Source organism: Schistocerca americana, chromosome 2 (genome assembly GCF_021461395.2).
Source record: "Schistocerca americana isolate TAMUIC-IGC-003095 chromosome 2, iqSchAmer2.1, whole genome shotgun sequence".
Taxonomy (NCBI): domain Eukaryota; kingdom Metazoa; phylum Arthropoda; class Insecta; order Orthoptera; family Acrididae; genus Schistocerca; species Schistocerca americana.
Window position 1 is genome coordinate 735225383 of NC_060120.1, and position 25589 is coordinate 735250971.

Genomic DNA, 25589 nt, shown 5'->3' on the forward strand with positions numbered 1-25589 from the left:
GTCAGCGGCACAGCAGCGCATCCGCTACACAGCACATAAGCGACCGCTCCGACTTCCCAGCAGGAGGATACGTGCGCACTGCGCAGCCAGAGACTTAGGCGGCGGGCCATTACCGCACGTGCCGCTGGTCAGGCTGCAGGCACCAGGCACCAGGCAGCGAGCAGCGGGCTAATGTACTGACAGCGCAGCGGCGCTTCCCGGAACGCCTGCTAACCGCAGCTCTTAAAAAAAATACACTAGCGCGCACTGGGACTGTCTGCTCATGGCTGTGGGAGTGGAATATTCCCCGTTCTTTGATCTCGAGTTTCTTCCTTGCTGTTTTCTTTTTGCTGATCAGAAACTGGCAAATCGCTTTAGCAGGTGTAAACACTGAGTGACTGTAACGGAATGCAAATCTACACCTGGCAAATTGACTGCCAGCTCTCTTTAAATGTGACAGCGTACACTGAAGTGAAAAAAGTCATGTATATCGTGTCGGATCTCCTTTTGCACGCCGTAGCGCAGCAACGTGACGTGCCGTGGACTCAAGATGTCGTTGGAAGTCTCCTATAGAAATACTGAGCCATACTGCCTCTACAGCTGTCCATAACGGCGAACGTGCTGCCGATGCAGGATTTTGTGCACGAACTGAACTCTCGATTAAGTCCCACATATATTCGATGGGATTCAGGTTGGGCGATCTAGGTGGCCAAATCATTCGATAGAAATGCACAGAATGTCCTTCAAAGACAGTCGCGAACAGTTGTGGCCCGGTGACATGGTGCACTGTCATTCATAGCATTAAGTACACGAACAGCTGCAAATGGTCACAAGTAGCCGAAGATATGGATTTCTAGCCAATTAAGGGTTCAGTTGGACCAGAGGACCCAGTTCATTTCATGTAAACACACCCCTCATCGTTAAACAAACACGACCAGCTTGTGTGTGTGAAATCTTATGGAACTTAACTCTCTGAGCACTATGGGACTTAACATCTTAGGTCATCAGTCCCCTAGAACTTAGAACTACTTAAACCTAACTAACCTAAGGACATCACACAACACCCAGCCATCACGAGGCAGAGAAAATCCCTGACCCCGCCGGGAATCGAACCCGGGAACCCGGGCGTGGGAAGCGAGAACGCTACCGCACGACCACGAGATGCGGGCGTGGAACTTAACTGCTAAGGTCATCAGTCCCAAAGCTTATACACTACTTAACCTAAATTATCCTAAGGACAAACACACACGCCCATGCCCGAGGGAGGACTCGAACCTCCGCCGGGATCAGCCGCACAGTCCATGAAAGCAGCGCCCTAGACCGCTCGGCTACGACCAGCTTGGACAGTGTGTTGTTGTTAACTTGTGACCATCGCTTCGCGGGGTCTACGCCACACTCGTAGCCTACCATCAGCTCTTACCAACTGATACTGGGAGTCATCTGACCAGGCCACGGTTTTCCAGTCGTCTAGGGTCCAACCTAGACCGTCACAAACCCAGGAGAGGCGCTGCAGGCGATGTGGTGCTGTCAGCAAAGGTACTCGCGTCGGTCGTCTGCTGCCATAGCCCATTAACGAGACATTTCGCCGCACTGTCCTAACGGACACGTTCGTCGTACATCCCACATTGGCTTCTGCGGTTATTTCACGCAGTGCTGCTTCTCTGTTAGCACAACTCTACACAAACGCCGCTGCCCTCGGTCGTAAAGTTACGGCCGTCGGCCATTTCGTTGTTCGTGGTGAGAAGTAATGCCTAAAATTTGGTATTCTCGGCACATTTTTGACACTGTGGATCTCAGAATACTGAACTGCCTAGCGATTTCCGAAATGGAATGTCCCACTAGTCTAGCGCCAACTACCATTCCGCGTTCAAAGTGTGTGAATTCCCGTCGTGCAGACACTATCAATTCGGAAGCCCTTTCAGATAAACCACTCGAGTATAAATGAAAACTCCGCCAATGCACTCCCCTTTTATACGTTGCGTATGCGATACTAGCGCCATCTGCATACCGCTATCCCATGACTTATGTAGCCTCAGTATAATACCCGGAACTGCGAAAAAGGACGCGATCGTGTCTCAATGGAACATTACTGGTGAACTTCTGAAGTTTCTCATTTTTTAAATACCAATGTTTAGCACTTTGGAACTGTATGATAAAGAACAAAGATGTGAAATCACGAACGACTATGAAAAGGAGATTTGTCTGAAAAGCTCTGGAACATCGCTGATACAGAAATCACACTCTAGACGCTAGTGCTAAAAGCAGTTCAACATACCTGAAGCCATGTCATCCACAAATCGAAAAATCTTCATCTGTATTCCTCACCCTCAGCGTTGATTCCGTCTAGTACGGCGTCCGCTGTACTGAAGATTTGGAAAACTTATTTTATTTGACTTCGCGGCCGGATGCCCTTCCTGTCGCGGCAGTCGTCACTTATCTGAGAGAGTGAAGTCGTGTGCGCCATCTATCTGTGAACTGTGTGTGTGACCGAATTTTAACACTCTGTACGCCGTATAATCTGAGCAGAAATTGTGGACCAGTCCACCATTTATCTAAACGATTGTGTGTTACCACCTAAAATCCGCACTCACAGTCGCCAATGCGCCGCGCGCGTTCGATCCAGGTCTGGCTCACCTGCCTCTTGGAAAATTGGAAATTTGTGGTAAGGTCTTATGGGACCAATCACCTGCCTCTCTCTCAAGCTAGTGCGGTGCGCGCTACGCTAATGGAACAAGTCACCCACAAGCCAAAAATGACAATGAAAAAGGAAGTGGACCTGGGCCTTGCCAGGAACACAGTATGTAGTCTTCTCCGAGGACTTAGTGTTCAGTACGGAAGCGACAATAGGACAGAGGTAGGTTGGGTTGGGTTGTTTGGGGAAGGAGGCCAGACAGCGAGGTCATTGGTCTCATCGGATTTGGGAAAGACGGGGAAGGAAGTCGGTCGTGCCCTTTCAAAGGAACCATCCCGGCATTTGCCTGGAGCGATTTAGGGAAATCACGGAAAACCTAAATCAGGAAGGCCGGACGCGGGGTTGAACCGTCGTCCACCCGAATGCGAGTCCAGTGTTTAGCGTTCAGTAAATGCGGCTGCAGCTGAAGCGGAAAAATTGCTTTTACAGATTTCGAGTAATAACAATGCATCAAACCAAACAACAGAAGATAAGAAGGAATGGATGGATGGGAAACATCTAGCTTTTTTCCAAAGATTTAGCAAAGATTCTACACAGCTCGGGTTCGACAAGTCCTTTGTGGCTGCTAGTTTATATTGATTTATCAGGGTCTTCAGGAGCTGCTGGCTGACGACTGGAGTGGAGGCTCTTGTACGATGTGAGTCGCAGAAAATTCACAGGTAGCAATTTGTCGAGGACCATTCTTATCCACTGTGGGGTCGTACCTCCCGGACTCAATCATTAACAAAAGGGAAGCTGGAACACTGTAGATTTCTTCGTTGGGTCTAGTATCAGACTGTTCGTCGGCTGACGATACTGAAATTATCAATAACTTTTGAGGACGACCCAGTAACACAATTTCAAACGCATTCTTGATAGGGGCTGTAGCGTGATGTACATGGTATTCTGTCTCTCGCTGTACCAGGGGGAGGCAACCTCTCCCCTGCCCCCGCCCCTCCTTCCAAGGGCTCCGGCTCGCAAAGTATGCCAATAAGTTGTTGTAACACCATTCTCTGTAAACGTGTGCAATTTGTAATTTATTTTCTCCAGTGATAATTTTAATTTGTTGTGCAGCTACACATTTTTTTTATGAAATTCAGAGAGAAACGCAGACGGGATGGAAACTTTACAAAATGGTCCGGAGGGGTGCAGCGGGGGGATTTTCGTTGGCTGGCGGTAATACTCGGATTTGTGTACATTTTGTACAAACTTGATTCCCTTTTACAGATCTCTACTGAAAGGATGTGAAACCACACTTTCATATTTGGATTTCTCATATCTTGACTCCCACGATAACTTCCAACTTGTAACTTGCAAGGGCCACTCTCTTCGAACGACGCACTAAATGCATCTTTGTTTCTCACACTCCGGTCCAATTTTTGCCAATAATAGCGTTGTCATGAACTCTTTTGCAACTACAATGAGTATTTCGACGATAAATATTAATCTGCTCGTAGAACAGTACAAAATACTGTCGTATATACGTACCACCATGAATATACGGGTGAACATTGAGAAGCGCGATCCTGTCGCGTCTGTGTGTAACTACGAACTCTGCATAGCAAATTTACGCAAGAATTGTTTACTATTACTTTGCATGGCGTAATAGAGTCTATTTAGAAAACACGTGAACAATATAAGAAGTCCAGAATGAGATTTTCACTCTGCAGCGGAGTGTGCGCTGATATGAAACTTCCTGGCAGATTAAAACTGTGTGCCCGACCGAGACTCGAACTCGGGACCTTTGCCTTTCGCGGACAAGTGCTCTACAAACTGAGCTACCGAAGCACGACTCACGCCCGGTACTCACAGCCTTACTTCTGCCAGTATAATATAAGTTTAATATAAGAAGTCCATAGACCCGCCAGGGTAGCCGAGAGCGCTAATGCGCTGCTTCCTGGACTCTGGTAGGCGCGCCGGCCCCAGATTGACTCCGCCAGGCCGATTAACGACGAGGGCCGGTATGCCGGCCAGCCTGGATGTAGTTTTTAAGCGGTTTTCCACATCTCGTTAGGTGAATACCGGGCTGGTCCCCACGCTGCGCCTCAGTTACACGACTCGCAGACATTTGAAAACGTTCGCAGTATTTCATGGCTTACAGTAGACGCAGACAGGTGGGGTATACTGATCCCGTCTCTGGGGGGTTCGGGGTGGCGACATCCGGCCACCCACTGACGCTAACATTACCAAATCTATAGTAACAAGGCCGACCCCGCGCTGAAGCGGGACAAAGGCCTAAAGAAAATGATAATGTTGAATGTAAGAAGTCCACAAACTGGTCATTAATGGTGGTTTCAAACACAGCGAAAAACTTTCGGGAGAAATAGAACATGTTTCTGCTAGACGTTTACTTTATTTCCGTGAAAATCAACGAGTGGAAGTTCTGTTCAGCAATTCCACGTCGCAGTCGTTAGTGGTAATTTCTTTCATACAACCTACATATTTTCGTGGAAGGGCGTGTTATTTCAGCCAGAGCAGCAGAGTTTTCTGTATGGCTTTCTTTGTCTCACGCCCTTCTCAAAATTACGATGTCAAAACTAGAATCGCACATATTTCTACGTTCATCCTATCACACTTCTGTTGTTCCAAATTATGCTACTTTTTTCATTCTTCGAAGAATGCTGACATACATTAAAGTAAAGTACGTCGTAAGGGGCCGTTGTTTTATAGGGACCTGCCGTAAGAATGGTAGAACGAAAGGAAGTAATAGAGTTAAATGTAACACTTTGAGAACGTTTTATTCCTTCCAAATTACCACAAGAGTAATTACAGTAATCCACCTTCAGCACATAAAGAAGCTACCACGGAGGGATTGTTCGACCTGGCCAAAATTTCTTGGCTTGTCGAAAGCACATGAAAGTCATTGCCTTTAACTGCTTGGACATACCAAATTTTTGACGCTGTCCCCCAGAAAGTATCTTTGCTGAATTGCGTTCCAAAGGTGAATCAACAGGCTATTAAACGGGCGTTCGTAATAATTTCTCTCACCAGCATAAGGCGAAGGATTTTACTGCCAATGCCAGTTTCATTATAATCGTTTTGGGTTTATACTGTGTCACTGACGCCATTATTAAACGGACGTTTCTACTTTGCTGGATGTCACTAGACAGTTCAAAGTCCAGAGGCCTGCAGAGGAGTGGCTGCACATTTTTGCCTGTGATACCCTCGCAGATGATTTGCAGGCAACAGCGAATCGACAGCTTATATTTCAATAAAGGAAATTGTTGCCGATTCGCTGTTGTCTGCCAATCATTGGCAGTAGTGCTCCATACAGCCATCACTACACAGGTATCTTTGATTCGAACTGCCCAATGAAAGTCAGTGAAATCGAAACTTCTCCCTACAATGACACGGTAGCCTGCAAACGCGAACAGTTTCGCGTTTTCTCGAGACACTCGACCACAGTAATCTGTCCTTTTTCAAATTTGCGTTAAGTCAAGGGATTTCCCCATTTGAAGTTCGTACCGTCGGCGTTAATTTCGTTTTTCCTTCGTTGTATACTTTCCTTACAGCGTCATAACGCTTTGGCTCATCAGTGGGTATGATAAGAACCGTCGCTCTGTTTAAAGACAACCCAATCGGGCCCGACCGACCGCCGTATCACCCTCTGTCAATAGCGTCACTTGGAGCTGGTATGGAATCAGGAGGCTGAGTGCATCCCACTCCAGTCCTCTCACCATGTAAAAACCCCTGGCAGTACCGAGATTCGAAACCGGGTCCGCCGCGTGGCAGGCACCCACGCTGACCACTCAGCTACAGAGGCGGACATCACTGTATACCAATACGTAATTGACGTGTGGCGTCATCGTTAATCTGCTCTTATATAATCAACTGTCGCACGGAAATCATAATATAAGAAGTGACTTGACAATCAGGATTACCAAATCAATCAGTTTATCCCGATTCTACCCGGTTTTTAACGATGTATTTCAATCCCTGGTAGCAATTTATAAAACAATAAAAATACAGCCTTTTGGACTTCCTTGTCACGTTTTTCTGTGATGTCAAGTATCACCTAACGGACTGAAACTGAAAAGGAGCATGAATTGGCAGAGGGGAAAGCAGGTTGGCAACACTTCTGGCGATCGTGATGCCTGATGTATGGTATCATGAAAAAATCATTCTGGAGATGACTACTTTGCAATCCCTACTCACAATGCAGCCGCGAAAAGATTATTTTACTCATTAAATATATATTGGCCTGATGAAAGAAATAGACTTTCTGTACAATGTGTAAAGAATTTGTTAAAAGTCTCATTTTTTCTGAATACTAAGATCACATCAAATCCAAGAAAGAGATACTTAAGAACGCCGAGGTAGCGAGAAATACGATTTTGTAAAACAGCAGCCATTTTAGTTCACATAAAGATAGATTGTAAAACCGCCTGGTTTTTTTCCATTTTGAAATGTGGTAACCCTACTGATAATGTACCTGATTCCTTCGTCAGACTTAATACGTCCTTCATAACGCCGACTGGGTATGCGCAACAGAGCAAAAAAACAAGGCGGAAAGTGTAGTGTAGAGTGGAGCGGAAAAGCACTGTGTGGCAAGCTTTCTTGTAAAGAAGAACGCGGAACCGGCTGGTACACAGAGAAGATCGGCAGTAGGGTGCAGGAACAACGAATAGCGATAAGACTTTCAAAAGGGCCGAAAGAATGCAACAGTAATTTTTGATGAAGAGACTGTCACTCCGCTCTAGATTAGCCGACCTGGACCTTGCGAGACACGATGGTGTGCTCTACTACCTATCATCGAAAGCATCATTGGTAATCAAATACTGCGAACAGAACTGAACAAATGAACATTGGTGAGGAAGCGTGTGTGGGTCCGGATGATGACGAGCGGCTGCCTGCTTCAGTCAGCTGGCAGTGCATGGCGAGGGGGCGGCCGAAGGCTGAGGGCAGGTAAGAATAGGAGCGGAGGGTATTTGCCAACCTCGGCGCCCAATTTGCGAAAGCCGCGCTGGCCGACAAACACCGGCCGGGCTGGGCTGCGCTGCGCTCGGCAAATAGCGGCGTGACGTCACAGGGCGTGACGCAACGCCGGCCACTGGGACACGCCACAGCCGCTGCTGCTGCTGCTGCTGCTGCTCTGTTCTAGGAGCTGCCGCCCTTGTCCGCAATCACTGCACTTCTCTCGCTGCATACCACTCTTCTTTGGTCCGCACCCGACATCGGAGTGCTAAGGGACACAAATGATACTTTACCGCATGCGGACCCTCTTGTCACAGCGGCTCACGAAGCTATGACGTTGCTTCTCGATAACAACCAATAACGTTTCTGGAGAGCTCGTGGTATCGAGTTTTCATAACCTGTTGAAGGTTATTTTTACTTGAAGAAATTCATTTTACTGTCTTAAGCCGCTTTTAGTGAAAAATTATTTATTAGCGAATAGATTCGGCAGGAAGTACCGTTTTCAACACGACCAACAAAACAGAAAGAATACCACAAGAAAAGAGGAAGTTTAGAATTATTTAAAGTCATATTCAAGTTATCTCGGTCAAGAACAAGCACACCTAAAGCTGGAAGAAAACACCGTCCAAAGGGCAGCAGTGTATACAACGCACGACTTATGTGTGGAAAACGTACCTACACTGAATTACTCTGCAGCGTATAATCCACAGACATTCCTCTAAAAGACTGATCTGCACAGAGTACATACGAGACGTTACATAAAATGCGAGGGTTGGAACTTTGATAGTGGCAACTATTTATTTACAGCTCGCACAGAATAAATACGGGTTTCAAAGTTTTACTGAGCTCCAAAGTATTCACCAGCATTGTGTATAATCAGTTACCAGCGATGTGGAAGTCGTAGGATACTCTTAGCAGTGCCAGTTGTGTTGACAGTTCGAGCGGCGCGGTCTATTGCCCGACGAATTTGTAGCAGTTCTGATGCGAACGCCGCGAAGTGTTTCCTCCAGTTTAGAAATCGAGTTGAACTTATGAGGGCTTAAGTCAGGGGAGTGCAGTAGGCGGTATAGCCCCATCAGTCAAACAAATCAGTAACAGCCTGCACTGTACGTGCTTGAGCATTGTCCTGCAAAACGATGATCAGGTCCTGCAGAAAGTGTCATCATTCCTGTCTCTAAGCTGGTCGTAGGTTGTGTTCCAAAAATGAACAGCATGGAGACAGAAGTGATGACACTTTTTGCAGGACCTGACCATCATTTTGCAGGACAATGCTCAAGTACGTACAGTGCAAGCTGTTACTGATTTGTTTCACTGATGGTGCTGCTAAGTGCTATACCACCTACTGCACTCCCCTGATTTAAGCCCTCGTGAGTTCAACTCTATTTCTAAACTGAAGGATTCGCTTCAGAACTGTTACAAATTTGTCGGTCTATAGACCGCGCCACTCGAACTGTCAACGCAACGGTCACTGCTAAGAGTATCCTACGACTTCCACATCGCTGGCAACGGGTTATACACAATGCTGGTGACTATTTTGAAGGTCAGTAAAACGTTGAAACACGTATATATTTTGGAAGAGCAGTAAATAAATAGTTGCCACAGTTAAAGTTCCAACCCTCGTAATGTTACGCCTTCTTACTGCTGTCATACGTTCTCAGCATTACATAACACAAGTATGTCATAGGTGACGTTTACACTGTGTTTCTATACGTGCCGATAAAATGCGAAAATTGTGTAAATGATTCTGGCACTCCCTAACAATGGTTAATGTAACATCAACTGCACCATGAACTTTCCAATATGTTCTCCATGTCTAACTTGTTTGTACGTGTGAATAAACTGCCGAACTAGCGAGGATTGTAAAGATTCTGAGCTCATAATGTCAAAAACTTTAATCACTGATTAGTATCATGGAAATGTGACGAGTCGCAAAAACATATCTCTGATGCTGTGATGAGACCACAGAAAAAAAAAAACAAAGCCTCTTTCTGTGGTGTTTAAAAATCTAATGACACTGTTTCAGATTCGGTATTATTCGGCGACAGTACAGAGCTTAATGACGGCCGAACTCACGGAGTGATCTGTTTACAGAATAGTCAGAGAACATAGGAGACCTCAGTAAAATTTTTAAAATCTGAAATGTATTTAAATCAGACCATATTTCACTGGGATTTTATTTACAACGGACGTAGTAACTAATTCTGTGGTAAGTAGACAGGCTTAAATTTGTTTCTGAGTAAGCGAATCAAATACGCACGCATCTCACTGTATCGATAATAGAGGGAGACAGAGAAAAGCAGAATGTAGCGGCAGTAGTTCGTTCACTTCCTGTCTCTTGAGACAGGTGGTTATTTCGGCCCGTGGGGGTGGTGTCCAGTCCAGCACCGCCTTAGCGGCTGGTAACGGCGCCTGTAAGAGCCGCCTTCAGGATGCGTCACGGTTTGGTGCGCCACCCGCCCCCATTCCGCGACCGGCGTTTCTCCACTCTTTGACAGTGGCTCTCCATTTCGTCCAGACATGCGACCAGCGAAACCGTACGCAACGCAACTATGGTGAGAAGGCGGTGGCAAGTAGCGGGGAGGGTGACGGGCGGCACGGGGAAGAGCGGGAGGGGAAGAGCCAGGGGGAGGGGAGGGGAGCGCCATGTGGGCCGCGGCAAGTGGATCAGTGTGTCAGCCGCGTCACATCCATACCACGCGTTCGCTTTCAGCGTTTACTGTTACTCTGCCCGTAGAGGCTGTAGCAGCCGTCCTATTTTCGATGCACGAGAATGATCCGTGCTTTTTAACAGCTACTTGGAGGTAGGTAGCCCAGTTGCAGAGGCAAAATAACGAAAGAAGTGACGATAGCTCCTTCAGAGGTTATTCAGAAATATTTTGTAACAGCTAGGACCAAGTCTTAACTTTTATTAAAGATATGAAACGTTCCCCAGTATACCATTACATATTTTATAAAGATATTTGACATAGTTCTTTTACAGTGTAATACGACCCTAACAACGCAAGCTGTGTTTTCGTTATGGATAGAATTTTTTTTTTTTCATTTGTTTTGATCTGGAACTTCCCAACCCACACTTGTCAGTACGGATGAGACGCTGTGACAACTGGACAAGTAACACAGGATACGTCTTAGTGTTATTTAACGAGCTATCCCGCCTTATGCGGAGCAGTTTCGAGAATATTCAAATCAATGTTGGCAGGCCAGGATTTTAATCCAGCTCCTTCCATACACGGGTCTGCCACTACTATGCATCTCTCTGCATCGACGAGTGCGACGTGCACTCTGCGAGTCCGCACGCATCGTAATCGCATTTCCATCGCTCAGCACCGAAGTCCCTCTAATACGCATGATAAGAGGAAAAGACGTGAGTAACTCAACGTACTGTGTGCGAGGAAAACTAGCTCAATCAGAAATTCTTTTGAAGGAACTAAATATCATGTCTGCAATGAGATAGTTGCAGAAAAAGCGCTACCTCAAATAGACAAGAGTGCAGAAGTAAAATCCTACTTGATGGAACTGCTCCGAAAGTGAAATGGCAGAAAACCTACAACAGGATAACAGGGCGAGATTTGAACTCTTGGCGAATAGTATCCCCAGTCCTTAACACTTTATGGCTTTAAATTGTGGCATCTCATTCGGTTTCATCTTCTGATATTCATCTGGACGGCAGAAAAAGTCATATGCAGGAATTTTAACAGTCTAACTTCCACGCAGTAATAGCTTAGTACATTTAAACTGGTACCGACATCGAGTAAGCCTGATATTAAGTGCTAGTAATTGTAAGCTAAAGCACAGCATCAAAGATTTACAACACGAATAAACGCGATTTAGAACGTCGCCGAGGATGTCGACAAATTGTACAAGTACGAAGGGCAGTCATAAAGTTCTAATTATCACCTCAAGAAACATTGCGAATTAATTTTTTATTGTTCGTTAACAGATACATTCCTTCGCCGCAGTACCATAGCACGTCACTAGATGGAAGGAAAACCTCATTTCCACATTACAAAAGAGTAGCTACCTGTCTTCACAAAGTAGCAAATAACCAAGACAAAATGATAAAATAAAGAGCTATAATGAATCAAATCATAGCTGACACTGTGATAAGTACGCATCTACGCACATAAAATATTTAGAGCGACTAAAATTGTTTTCATAAAGAAAGAGAACCACATAAAACAAAATTGAAATCACGCTTGAAGTGTTAAGGCCGGCTGAAGTTGCGCCAGTGTCACACTGTCTCGTCTCTTCTAGCTGTGTGCTACGGTATTGTGTCACCGAGGGTACAAGGCGTAATAGGACTGCACACAAACACACACACACACACACACACACACACACACACACACACACACACACACACTTGCAAACAAACAAACAATAATTATGTTACTTAGATTTTCTCGTACAGAAACTCTAAACCTGGTTAACTGAACAGTGATTTCGATCAGTCTTCCCGAATGAGAGTGTACTGTCTGAACTACCTCATCCGGCCTTAACACTTTAAGCGTGATTTCTATTTTTTTTAATGTGGTTCTCTTTCTTTATAAAAAAATAAAAAAACAGTTTTAGTCGCTCCAAATATATTATGTGCATACGTATGTACTTTACACAGTATCAGTTATGATTTGATTTATTATGGCTCTTTCATTTTACCATTTTCTCTTGGTTATTTGCTACTTTGTGAAGATAGGTAGGTACTCTTTCTACAATATTTTTCATGAATTACATTCAACAGTGGAGTCCCAGTATATACTGATTCCTAACTCAGGCTGTATTTTTTAGTTCAGTGGCTGGAAAAATACCTGCATATGTGTCTAATAGAAGCAGACGAATTTTGTGGATGACGGAAGGTAATGTTTTGTGAAGACTCTAACTCGGAAGGTGACTCCAGTGATTCATATGCTCCAGACAAAAACAGTCTATCAGTGGCAGAAAACGACACAGGCGCAGAAGTATACGAAAACGAACTGCATCAGAATATTTTGTATGAAGAGAAGGACCACCCAACTGAGATCTCAGTTTTGATTGGAACATTCCAGATACGATAAACACGGAATGTGACCCTCCAGATCCAGAAAGTGTTCCAAATTCCTCTTAATTTATCTCAGCAAAACCTGTGTGACTCTGTTCTTTATTTCCGTATAACACTTCGTTTTAGACTGATGGATATTATTTCTGAAATTGAATAAAAATATTGAAATAGTCGAATTTCAACATTTTGTTCATTCTAAATTTCAGATAAATTCCAGTAATCAGCAATGGCTTAGTAATTGTCAGAAAAAAGCGATAGTGACCCCACAGTTGAACGTCTAACTCCCTGTCCGCCTCGCAGGCGGATGTTCCTTTCAAACTGTGAAGGCGTGAAGTGGACTCAGTTGGTCGTACTGGTCATTAACAATGAATTAATCGTGGTTGTGTGTGTTTTGGATTCTTTTCTGGTACAATTTAACATTTCTTTGGCGATTATGTCATTCGAAACCGAGTTTTGACCTGATCAGTATTGAAGTAGGGACCTCGGCCGCTGTTCTGCACAAGGAAATCAACCTGATATCCGCCTCCCCCATAATGCTTTGAACTGTGAAGAGCGCGCTACAATCTGCACCACCGGAAAGTATCTGTAAAGTGTGGAGCGTCGGTCTCCAGCGACTGAAGCAGGAGGCATAACCGCCCCGCCACCTGAGGCTATCGGATTCCTTCGCTTCCTGCCTGCGGTCGTGGGACGAGGGCACGGCAGGCAGTCAGCATACCAGAACAACACAGCTCCCCAGGAGCCTCTGGACTGCAGCATTTTCCACCTCAACGGTATTGGGGGTCTTCCACATTTCTTTCACGAGCTTTTATTTTAAAGTGACAGAAGCAGAAAATTGTCTTTGGCCATCGGAAAGAGACGTTTGAGTAGAAACAAATACGCGAAAGTCCCTATTGAGCCCTCTGGAATACTATACGAGTACAGTGCCCTGCACTGCCGAGCGAGTTTGTGTGCCGTACGGAGGGTGCCCTGTCGAGTTCGCGAAGTGTGATCCTTAACAATCGCATCTTAGGCAGCCCGCACTACGCGTCGGACATTGGCGAATACTTCGCTTCTTGCGTGGGTACACCAAAAATGAGACGTCCCTGTTGGAGATTAGAAATGGAGCGAGTTCGAATCTAATGTTCGGGCCTCATATTTCGCAAATCTCTTACATAAGAGCTAACGGGCTTCTTTCGTTCCAGGTGTGGTTCTGCGAATGTTTGTGAGAAATGTGGCGCTCCGGTAGCTTTATACTCGTCGACTCGTTCTCTCTTACTGTAAAGTGCACAAGTGTGAGGCTAGTCGTGACTTATTACAGAAGATTAGTACACGATCTTGCTGCTATAAAGTAGCACTGATAAGGCGAAGTGACCGATTGGTGGGATCAGAAAGCCTTTAACGAAGCTGTGTTTTGTGGGACTATGGAGGGTGTAAGACGAAAATCAACTGATGCAAAGTAAACAACTGTAAATGCGTTTATTAGAGGAGGAGTGGTAACTAGAATAAGTTTCACGCTGCAGTCCACGCTTCAGACGAAAATTTCGCCGAAAGCAAACGAAATGGTTGTATTCTTGTTTATTCCACTTCCACCATGAATAATCTTACGTGCTGTGTCAAATGAAAACTGGACACAGAGCAACGTCAATGTTATATTCCCGCCAGAAAAAAGTGCACTGTTTCTGTGCTCATTTGGTCATGCAACTTGTGATTATGAGCTAACAGCTTTTCATACATTTCTGCAATTTATTTTCACAATGAATCACCATTTAGAGACTGCACTTCAGACATTCTCTAAATAGATGTTAAATATTAAAATAAATTTACAACAGCCTTCGAAAAGTTTTATCTTCATAAATGTATGTATAAACAAAACAATAATCACTGCTATATTGGGATATAACTTGCTTCTGTAAATTAGACAGGTCAGTTATTTTTTGACATTTCATCTCGCACTTGAGAATGGCTATAAAGCCAAAATCACGATTGTGTGAAGTAGATGAATAGTATTTCGCAGTCTAATGGCGGAAATTACTTTCAAAACGGTTGCGCATGTAGTAGGAATGTCACAGGCCCGGGTTTATACTTGCGAACTCGTTCACTCGCTCTTCTTTCTGAGCGAGTCGAGTCCGACTACAGACTCTAAGTGACGAGAGGGCTACGGTGGAAACTCACGAGTCAAGTCTACGAGCAACACGGAGACGGCGAAGTCGGAGATGAATTCACAGGACTCGTTGGCGTGTTTAAAGCGAGTATACGGAGCTCATTTCTGATCTCTAGTTTCTGCGAATGTTGAGATCGGCAGGCGATAGCCTCCGTACACGTCCGACGTTACTACTTAACTCTTTGTACGTACCTGTAAGTGGCAGTTTTTCTGGTGGATTTTTTACGAAGTCTGCATTCGGCAAAACGGTGGTGATTTGACTATTAGAGAACGTACGAATTTTATCGTGAAATAGATAGGAACTAGGGCTCTACGCATTGGCTATAAATGCAAATAAGTGAAGCATGATATGTGAAAACCTATTGCTTTGATTTTAAATAGACTGCGTTATTGTTACAGAACAGAAGAGGGCAGAAACCAACAACAACAACAACAACAAAAAAAAAAAAAAAAAAATGGCTCTGAGCACTATGAGACTCAACTGCTGAAGTCATAAGTCCCCTAGAACTTAGAACTACTTAAACCTAATTAACCTAAGGACAACACACACATCCATGCCCGAGGCAGGATTCGAACCTGCGACCGTAGCGGTCGCGCGGTTCCAGACTGTAGCGCCAGAACCGCTCGGCCACCAGCGGCTGGCAGAAACCAACAGTTCCTAAACATTAACTTGAAGCAAGTGAGGTGACTAATATTGTCTTTAATGTTCATTCCCATATTTTTTCTTTTAAGAAAAGCAGTGTGCATTGTAATTAATTGATTTTTGCTTCAATTAAACGGCAAAAGGAAAATGTAAATGCTCTATTTAACATCTTAGTTCAAATGTTTCAACGAACCATCGTTGTTCAGCTCGGAAAGACATTTTTACTTCAGGAAAACCATGCTCGTATTTCATGAACATGGTAACGTAGTACCTCATGTGGGTGCTGGCAGATTTTCTCGAAACTGGTCGGCCCCCATTCACTATAAAGAAATCGAGGCTACTCGGTAACCCGGTCGCTGCAAGGGATATATGAACCTGCGCCTAGTAGAATTTCAGCCCATAAGCCCATACGGAACTCTGTGAAATGTGCAACCAATATTTCTGGGAACTAGCTGCTCACTGAGTCAGGAACAACTTTAAGCCTGACAGTCCTCGTCTACGTGAAACGCTCCGTATGCCCGCAATGAAGTGTTGTTCAGCACTGCTGAAGCCACGTAAACGCCGTCATACAAACGATTAGCAACGTAGACATCCTGCTACCGGAAGAAGTGCGCCACCAATAGTCGGCACAATGTTCCACATACGCATACTCCACTCATTCTACTGGTTTTAACGTTTAAGTCCTACTTCTCCTTCCTTCATGTATATTCTGTCGTACTATGAAAAATGATGTTACGCAGGGTCACCTTGTTTCTTATTACGTAAGTTATTTTAGGGTGCATACCCTGCTCTTTTAAAGAGTATCTCATTTAACATACAGTTTTATAATCCTCATATATCCTCCACTTGGCAACTGTGACAATGACATGCAGAATCACAATCAGAAAGAAAATGGCTTTCCTGTTTTAGTCACATGCAGAGCACGCGCCCATGTCGCGGTAACAGTATGGCGAGAAGGTCTCTACAGCTTGGCACTTGTAAACATGAAGACCTCTGGCCTTTTGGTTAGTATGATAATGTATCTCATGTACTTTACATGTACCCTACGCTGATCCGCGGGTTTGGACCATATTTTGTTTTATAGTTATTCTGAAGTACGCTCTATCAAGTAGAAGAAAAACAAGTTTTGAATTCCGTGTATGTAAATTGGTTTTTGTGTTTTCCATTGTATTTTATGCAGGTTCGGTCATAAGTAAATTTTTGTGATCGTGTCGGACAGAAAATGAAAGAAATTATGATTACTTCCGATTGTAAAAGACTACAGTTCTTGTTCGCGCATTGCAGTCTTCTTCATCGGCGGTTACTACGTATAAGGTAAAATACCTGCCGTGCAAGTTGCAGAGTTCGAATGGGGGGGATTAGTGGACCCTTCGACGATCTCTTCTGGGCACAGCTTACAGGACACCGCTGCAAAGACGCGTATCTACCACGCCCCTCGGGCAGGAAGTGCTCGGCCGTGCCGTATCATCTATTTCTCGTTGCGTGATAAGTACCAGGATACCCAGGCACTTGCTGGAGCTGTGTATTGCCTGTGCGCCAAACGAAACCACTGTATGGGCGAAAAAACTGGAAAGGCGCTCTGCCTTATGCAAGACATCATTTTTTAACTCTGTTATTACCCTGACATGTTTCAGCGCTTTATGTGCTACGATCGGGGGGGGGGGGGGGGGATATTTTGCTCATTTTTGTGTGCTCCCCTCTCCTACGCCACACACGCAAGCTAAGCATCTCAGACATAAACAATGCTTTAAGTCGGGAGCTACACGCCAAACAAACACCGAAAAAAATGACCACCACATAAATATAACATCACATGAAAGGCGGCAGAAACCAAGTACTTTTCTGACAAGTTACACAAAATCGTGTGTAGGAGCAAGAAACGACACCAGCAAAAGAAATAAGCCCCTTTAACATGTCAAAAACAAACGAATTATGACCATAACATAAAGGAAAACCGCAACTAACATGAAAAATAAAGTGATAAATAGTGATACTCAGTCGGAAATTAACGGTAAAGAGAAAAGTAGAAAACGATTTTTTTCTGCTGAGGTCATCGGTCCCTAGTCTTATACACTACTTAATCTAACTTAAACTGACTAACGCTAAGGACAACACACACACACACCCTTGTCCGAGTGAGGACTCGAACCTCCGACGGGAGGAGCCGCGCGAAGTGTGACGATTCATTGTTTGCGCAGATGACAAGCAGTTGAATGGATGTACCACCGTACACGACTAACAGCGTCATGTGAGTTATGTAAACAAAAATATTTATCCGTATACTTCCCAAGTTTAATATAATATCAAAACCTTTAAGCAAAGCGTAGACGAACAAGTATAAGGCCTAAACTGAGTGAAGTGTGTCTTAACTCTATACCATACGTAAACTAATGTAAAATATTTGAACCTAATAATCGCTTTTTTTTTTTTTTTTTTTTTTTTTTTTTTTTTTTTGCAAATGCAAATAGTTTTAAGCAAAAATTCACATAATCCACACAAGAGTTGTAACAATTTTTCAGAATGAAAAGTTAAAAAAAAGCCGACGAAGGTAGCATATGTCTGGGTAATAACAAAATTATAAAACAGTGTCTTGCATGAGGCGGGATCCCTCTCCAGTTTTTTGTTTCCAAGCACGTAAATACGAAGCCGAAAGGTGTCTGTAAGAACAGATCACAGGCCGGGTGTACGCAGGCACCTGGTAGTGTGTCATCACGAGTTGCAGTACGAGAACGAGCTGGAGGCAGCGGCGGGGCTGTGGTCGGTTCACGGACAGGACGGAACAGGAGCCGGGAGACGCCCACGGCCGAGGGCCGCCCCGCCTGACTCAGCTGACTACTGGGCACCGCTCAGCGGCGCTCGGCCCGCAGAACCGCTACGGCCGCTTGCAATGCTTGTCGCGTCTCCAAATCAGCAGCCCACGCCGACACACCGCTACGGTACCGGCACTTGACCGCCGAACCTTAGCGAGCCGTCCTACACCTCGAGAAGTTTCAAGGCTTGGCACAGTGTGACTGTGAAGTTGTGGCATCGTCTGTTCCAAGGTTAATATCGCACTGCTGTTGCTGGAGCACTCGCTCAAGTGGACAACAGCAGTTACTTTTTAAAGTGACCATACTAGACTTCGCCTGAAACGAGTGTAGGCAACAGCGGAAAGTTAAACTCACGATAGTGCTCCAGTGTATAACTCCTTTATTATCCAGTGTGAAAGGACTCTGTTGGATTCCTTTCATGTTAATTTTTTAAAACAGTTGTCATTTACAGCATACATTGCACTTCTAAATTTACTGTGGTGTTTCTGACTATCTGGGAGGAGACTGAGCAGTGGAACGTGTTACTTTTACACATAATTAAGAACGATCTGTCACACTAGTACACGTTAAAACACAGTTTATATGTAATTCATGTCACACAATCTCATACGGAACCTACATCCGCTTTCTTTTATATACTGTAGATGATAAGATACTGTCATCCCCCTTCCCTTCTGTGTGAAAGGATGAATGAGCAAATGTGTTTCTAGTTGCATGCTTGATGGTAGCAGACAAGCCTGTCTGCTAGGGAACAGTAGGACCAACGTCGGAACAGGTAGCTACGCTTTATAAAAGCAAAGAGGTTTCTATTCTTAGTATGGTCCTGTCCGTCCCCTGTCATGTTGGTATAGGAAGCTGCCTCTCTGGTCACTTCCGTTTTGTATATGTGAAGCACCCTCAGGTAGAGGGTCCGCGGCGAGCGTCTGAAGTGGTAAGATCTCCGGCTAAGCGCGTCTCTGCTAAGTCCATAGGACAATGGATTTCTTAAGTTCAGCGTGACTGAAAATTTTGATCACCTTTATTTCAGGTTTAGATCCAAAATATCTAATGTTATCTTAAATTGCAACGCAGTGTAATTCGAGTGTGAAGTTCAGAATCTCTTCCAGTAGTTGCTTTGTCACTACTTTGTGAGTATAGTGGAACCACGTGTGGATGATCCGTAACTCTAACTAAGATCATTAATCTTAAATGCGAATGTGCGTGAGATTGTAACGTCTCGTCTTGACAATATTTTTCAATATAGCAACTTTTCTTTATGTTCAACCCACGTGGGGTGTACTTTGTGAGACCAGTACCACGTGCTTATATAATTGTTTGACCCATCAGGTTAATAGTAAGACGATAGTAACCAGTTCTAGGTTTTTCTTTTGTAATTTGTGTTTCGATGTAATTTATTTTAATTATCAAAATTATTGTGGAGTTACACTCTTTGTGTAAACCAAGTTGTAGAATTTTGGAACACGTATCATGTTCGAGTATAATGACTTTTCTGGAGACTAGAAATCTACTCTGTAGGAATCAGCATGGGTTTCGAAAAAGACGGTCGTGTGAAACCCAGCTCGCGCTATTCGTCCACAAGACTCAGAGGGCCATAGATACGGGTTCACCGGTAGATGCCGTGTTTCTTGACTTCCGCAAAGCGTTCAATACAGTTCCCCACAGTCGTTTAATGAACAAAGTAAGAGCATATGGACTATCAGACCAATTGTGTGATTGGATTGAGGAGTTCCTAGGTAACAGAGCGCAGCATGTCATTCTCAATGGAGAGAAGTCTTCCGAAGTAAGAGTGATTTCAGGTGTGCCGCAGGGGAGTGTCGTAGGACCGTTGCTATTCACAATATACATAAATGACCTTGTGGATGACATCGGAAGTTCACTGAGGCTTTTTGCGGATGATGCTCTGATATATCGAGAGGTTCTCACAATGGAAAATTGTACTGAAATGCAGGAGGATCTGCAGCGAATTGAAGCATGGTGCAGGGAATGGCAATTGAATCTCAATGTAGACAAGTGTAATGTGCTGCGAATACATAGAAAGATAGATCCCTTATCATTTAGCTACAAAATAGCAGGTCAGCAACTGGAAGCAGTTAATTCCATAAATTATCTGGGAGTACGCATTAGGAGTGATTTAAAATGGAATGATCATATAAAGTTGATCGTCGGTAAAGCAGATGCCAGACTGAGATTCATTGGAAGAATCCTAAGGAAATGCAATCCGAAAACAAAGGAAGTAAGTTACAGTACGCTTGTTCGCCCACTGCTTGAATACTGCTCAGTAGTGTGGGATCCGTACCAGACAGGGTTGATAGAAGAGATGGAGAAGATCCAACGGAGAGCAGCGCGCTTCGTTACAGGATCATTTAGTAATCGCGAAAGCGTTACGGAGATGATAGATAAGCTCCAGTGGAAAACTCTGCAGGAGAGGCGCTCAGTAGCTCGGTACGGGCTTTTGTTGAAGTTTCGAGAACATACCTTCACCGAGGAGTCCAGCAGTATATTGCTCCCTCCTACGTGTATCTCGCGAAGAGACCATGAGGATAAAACCAGAGATTAGAGCTCACACAGAAGCATACCGACAACCCTTCTTTCCACGAACAATACGAGACTGGAATAGAAGGGAGAACCGATAGAGGTACTCAGGGTACCCTCCGCCACACACCGTCAGGTGGCTTGCGGAGTATGGATGTAGATGTAGACCACGTGAAGCACGTAGTGTAACCATCAAAGTAGCCCTCAGCTATTCTTTTCGGGAAGATTTCACAGAGAATTAGTATGAATTTAGTATACCAGTGTGTGGTAATTTCATGACGGACAGGAGTGCGCTACGAACGTAACTTCTTTGGGTGAAAATTGAATCGGTTGGTTGTGGTTAATTTCCTCTTGCATATGTTTCAACGTTCTTCGTGTGTTATTTTATGAATGCAGTGTTGTATGCAATCTCCCAATCTTGGCTCCATATTTGATGTGTTCCGTAAGATTACAAACTCACATTTTCACACTCCTAAATAAGGCATCAGTTTAGTTATGAATCAAGTTTAATATGCTGAAATTTTAACGGAACAATGATATGATCAATGTTAAAATAAATGTCCAAATATAAACTGATTTCTTTCTTTTTATTTGCCATATATATCACTGGTTATCGTAAAATGACTACTAAAAGATTATAATTAATGTTAGTCTGGTTGGGAATTTGGTAAGCTAGACTGGATACCTGGTGAAGCAGTTGCTCAGTAATGGAAGGTTAACTTCCCCAGATAGCTCACAGCTTTTAACCCGCTTTTATTGTCTTTAATATCAGCACCGTTTTCAGAACAAATTAATGCAACAACATTACAAGTGGCCGGCAAACCGCGGCTCACCGGCGGCATGCGGTCGACAAAGCCATTATTGTTTTCGTAACACGGACCTAAACTAAGAGACTCAGCTGTCTCCCTTACACATACTGTGGCAGCGCTCCGTTTACATCAGTCCTCGCTTTGCCTCGGTTCACAGAGATTCACCTATTTCCACTACATCGAATTTTTCATGCACCGATGTCAAACGTCACTAAATTTTGTTGACGTATTTATCAATTTAAAAAACTGAATTTTTTTTCTGTTTCATCGTTTCCGGCAGTTGAAATTTCCATCCAGCGTCAGATCGTGTGCAGTCGAGCTGTTATCATACAGCCCTATCTAAATGGTTTAAAACAGTTACGCCATCGTTTAGGTCGTTACAAATTTTCCCCTGATTTCATCGACTTCTCCACTGCTATGTCGAGAAGATTGCGGTCCATCTACATCTACATCTACATCTACATTGATACTCCGCAAGCCACCCAACGGTGTGTGGCGGAGGGCACTTTACGTGCCACTGTCATTACCTCCCTTTCCTGTTCCACTCGCGTATGGTTCGCGGGAAGAACGACTGTCTGAAAGCCTCCGTGCGCGCTCTAATCTCTCTAATTTTACATTCGTGATCTCCTCGGGAGGTATAAGTAGGGGGAAGCAATATATTCGATACCTCATCCAGAAACGCACCCTCTCGAAACCTGGCGAGCAAGTTACACCGCGATGCAGAGCGCCTCTCTTGCAGAGTCTGCCACTTGAGTTTATTAAACATCTCCGTAACGCTATCACGGTTACCAAATAACCCGGTAACGAAACGCGCCGCTCTTCTTTGGATCTTCTCTATCTCTTCCGTCAACCCGACCCGGTACGGATCCCACACCGATGAGCAATACTCAAGTATAGGTCGAACGAGTGTTTTGTAAGCCACCTCCTTTGTTGATGGACTACATTTTCTAAGCACTCTCCCAATGTATCTCAACCTGGTACCCGCCTTACCAACAATTAATTTTATATGATCATTCCACTTCAAATCATTCCGCACGCATACTCCCAGATATTTTACAGGCGTAACTGCTACCAGTGTTTGTTCCGCTATCATATAATCATACAATAAAGGATCCTTCTTTCTATGTATTCGCAGTACATTACATTTGTCTATGTTAAGGGTCAGTTGCCACTCCCTGCACCAAGTGCCTATCCGCTGCAGATCTTCCTGCATTTCGCTACAATTTTCTAATGCTGCAACTTCTCTGTATACTACAGCATCATCCGCGAAAAGCCGCATGGAACTTCCGACACTATCTACTAAGTCATTTATATATATTGTGAAAAGCAATGGTCCCATAACACTCCCCTGTGGCACGCCAGAGGTTACTTTAACGTCTGTAGACGTCTCTCCATTGATAACAACATGCTGTGTTCTGTTTGCTAAAAACTCTTCAATCCAGCCACACAGCTGGTCTGATATTCCGTAGGCTCTTACTTTGTTTATCAGGCGACAGTGCGGAACTGTATCGAACGCCTTCCGGAAGTCAAGAAAAATAGCATCTACCTGGGAGCCTGTATCTAATATTTTCTGGGTCTCATGAACAAATAAGGCGAGTTGGGTCTCACACGATCGCTGTTTCCGGAATCCATGTTGATTCCTACATAGTAGATTCTGGGTTTCCAGAAATGACATGATACGCGAGCAAAAAACATGTTCTAAAATTCTACAAGAGATCGACGTAAGAGATATAGGTCTATAGTTTTGCGCATCTGCTCGACGACCCTTCTTGAAGACTGGGACTATCTGTGCTCTTTTCCAATCATTTGGAACCCTCCGTTCCTCTAGAGACTTGCGGTACACGGCTGTTAGAAGGGGGGCAAGTTCTTTCGCGTACTCTGTGTAGAATCGAATTGGAATCCCGTCAGGTCCAGTGGACTTTCCTCTATTGAGTGATTCCAGTTGCTTTTCCATTCCTTGGACACTTATTTCGATGTCAGCCATTTTTTCGTTTGTGCGAGGATTTAGAGAAGGAACTGCAGTGCGGTCTTCCTCTGTGAAACAGCTTTGGAAAAAGGTGTTTAGTATTTCAGCTTTACGCGTGTCATCCTCTGTTTCAATGCCATCATCATCCCGTAGTGTCTGCATATGCTGTTTCGAGCCACTTACTGATTTAACATCAAAAATTATTGACACAAAATGCTGTAATATGCTCAGTGTATCGTGTACTCATAGCCGGTCGAAGTGGCCGCGCAGTTCTAGGCGCTTCAGTCCGGAACCGCGCTGCTGCTACGGTCACAGGTTCGAATCCTGCCTCGGGCATGAATGTGTGATGTCGTTAGGTTAGTTAGGGTTAAGCAGTTCTAAGTCTGGAGGACTGATGACCTCAGATGTTATGTCCCATAGTGCTCAGAGCCATTCGTGTATTCATACGACATTATGTTTAAAAATATTAGAAATCGTTTTTGACAGCGTGTAGCTCATTCATCCCTTTTTGTAAATAACTTTCAAAATTTATGGATTCTCGTCTATGTTTCGGGTCACACTCAAGATACGAGAATAATATCTTGTCTACACTGTACTTTGGTTGCGCCAAGCTTTCTGTAGACATCCACCTTCTTACGTTACGCCTGGAGTGGTTTGGAAGCAAGCTCGTAGCAGAATAAATTATTTTAAACAACAAACCGCGACAAGTCGTCGTGTCTGCTCCGCTCTTCCTCTTCCAGAATTCTCAGTTTTTGTTAGAGCCCTGTACTTCGACACTTGTGCTCCGTTTACTTGACTGAAGCGTGTGTCAATATTACTCCATAATTCTGGAAACTGCTCTACATTATCACGCGCAGAAAAGGTTTAGGGCTCGGCCCACTACACCCCCCTCTTCCCCCTGCTCTTCATCCTGCGCCCTTCTGCAGATAATAACCGCAGTCACAGAACAACTACCTTTTGCCCCACACACTCAAACACGCTGTAAGACTATTGGTACGTTTACTCTGTCAACTAAGCTGAGCCAAACAGATCGCTACTTCACTTATCCTCCAAGTATAGCTTAACATCAATGTTTATCATGTTTTAATTGAACACACCCAATTAAGTTACCATAACTGAAATGCCTCGATACAACCAGTTCAATAATTCTACTCTTCACAATTAACGTTAGCTTTGTCAGTGTATTAGCAGTATCTCTTCTAATTCTGCCATAACGTAATTTGTAATGTAGACACTAAGCACGACTTCTGCTTCGGTTGGTGAACCTCTGCTTCTACACACACCCATTAACATGTCAGTCTGCACGCTTCCGTCGGCGATGTCATTGAAGGTATCATCATCTAGGTTATGAGGCCGCATCATGTTCCCCTACAAACCTGTTCTTGCACAATTTACGTTTAGGCCTCTCTGCTGATATTTTCTTCGGGAACTTCTGGTGTTCCTGTTTATCTAAACGGTAAAAAGAGATTTTGAACTTGAAGAGAGACATCAAGCGGCCTAACAACGCCAGACAGTTACCTTTAGTCCATCAATATATTTGGGTGACATGTAATTATACTAAAACGTGAGCTAATATACCGAAACCTTAACCGTTCGAAGATAAAAGTTTAATGAACGTAGGCTTCGAGCTCACAAGAAGCTACGGATTTATCTATAGTACCATCTCTTAATGACATTTCCTATGCACGTTTACTTGAAGTAAACTTCGTAATTTTGCAAACTTCCTTTTCCGTATAATTTTCTGAATCTGTTTAACAGGTCGAAGAATATATATCAGTTCAGAGGGTCTTGTCTTTTAGATTTCTCTTGGTAGTTCTAAGTGTTTCGAATAATTTTTCTTTCACACTTTTGCGAGGGCCGGCCGATGTGGCCGTGCGGTTCTAGGCGCTTCAGTCTGGAACCGCGTGACCGCTACGGTCGCAGGTTCGAATCCTGCCTCGGGCATGGATGTGTGTGATGTTCTTAGGTTAGTTGGGTTTAAGTAGTTCTAAGTTCTAGGGGACTGATGACCACAGATGTTAAGTCCCATAGTGCTCAGAGCCATTTGAACCATTTTTGAACTTTTGCGAGATTCATTTTGCGCATATTTT

General features: G+C 44.2%; 1 protein-coding gene across 2 annotated transcripts in view; it reads right to left on the minus strand.

The window, feature by feature from the left end:
• Positions 1-25589, minus strand: part of LOC124595931 (zinc finger protein 395) — a 518499-nt gene that overhangs the window by 269182 nt on the left and 223728 nt on the right. The window lies entirely within an intron of this gene.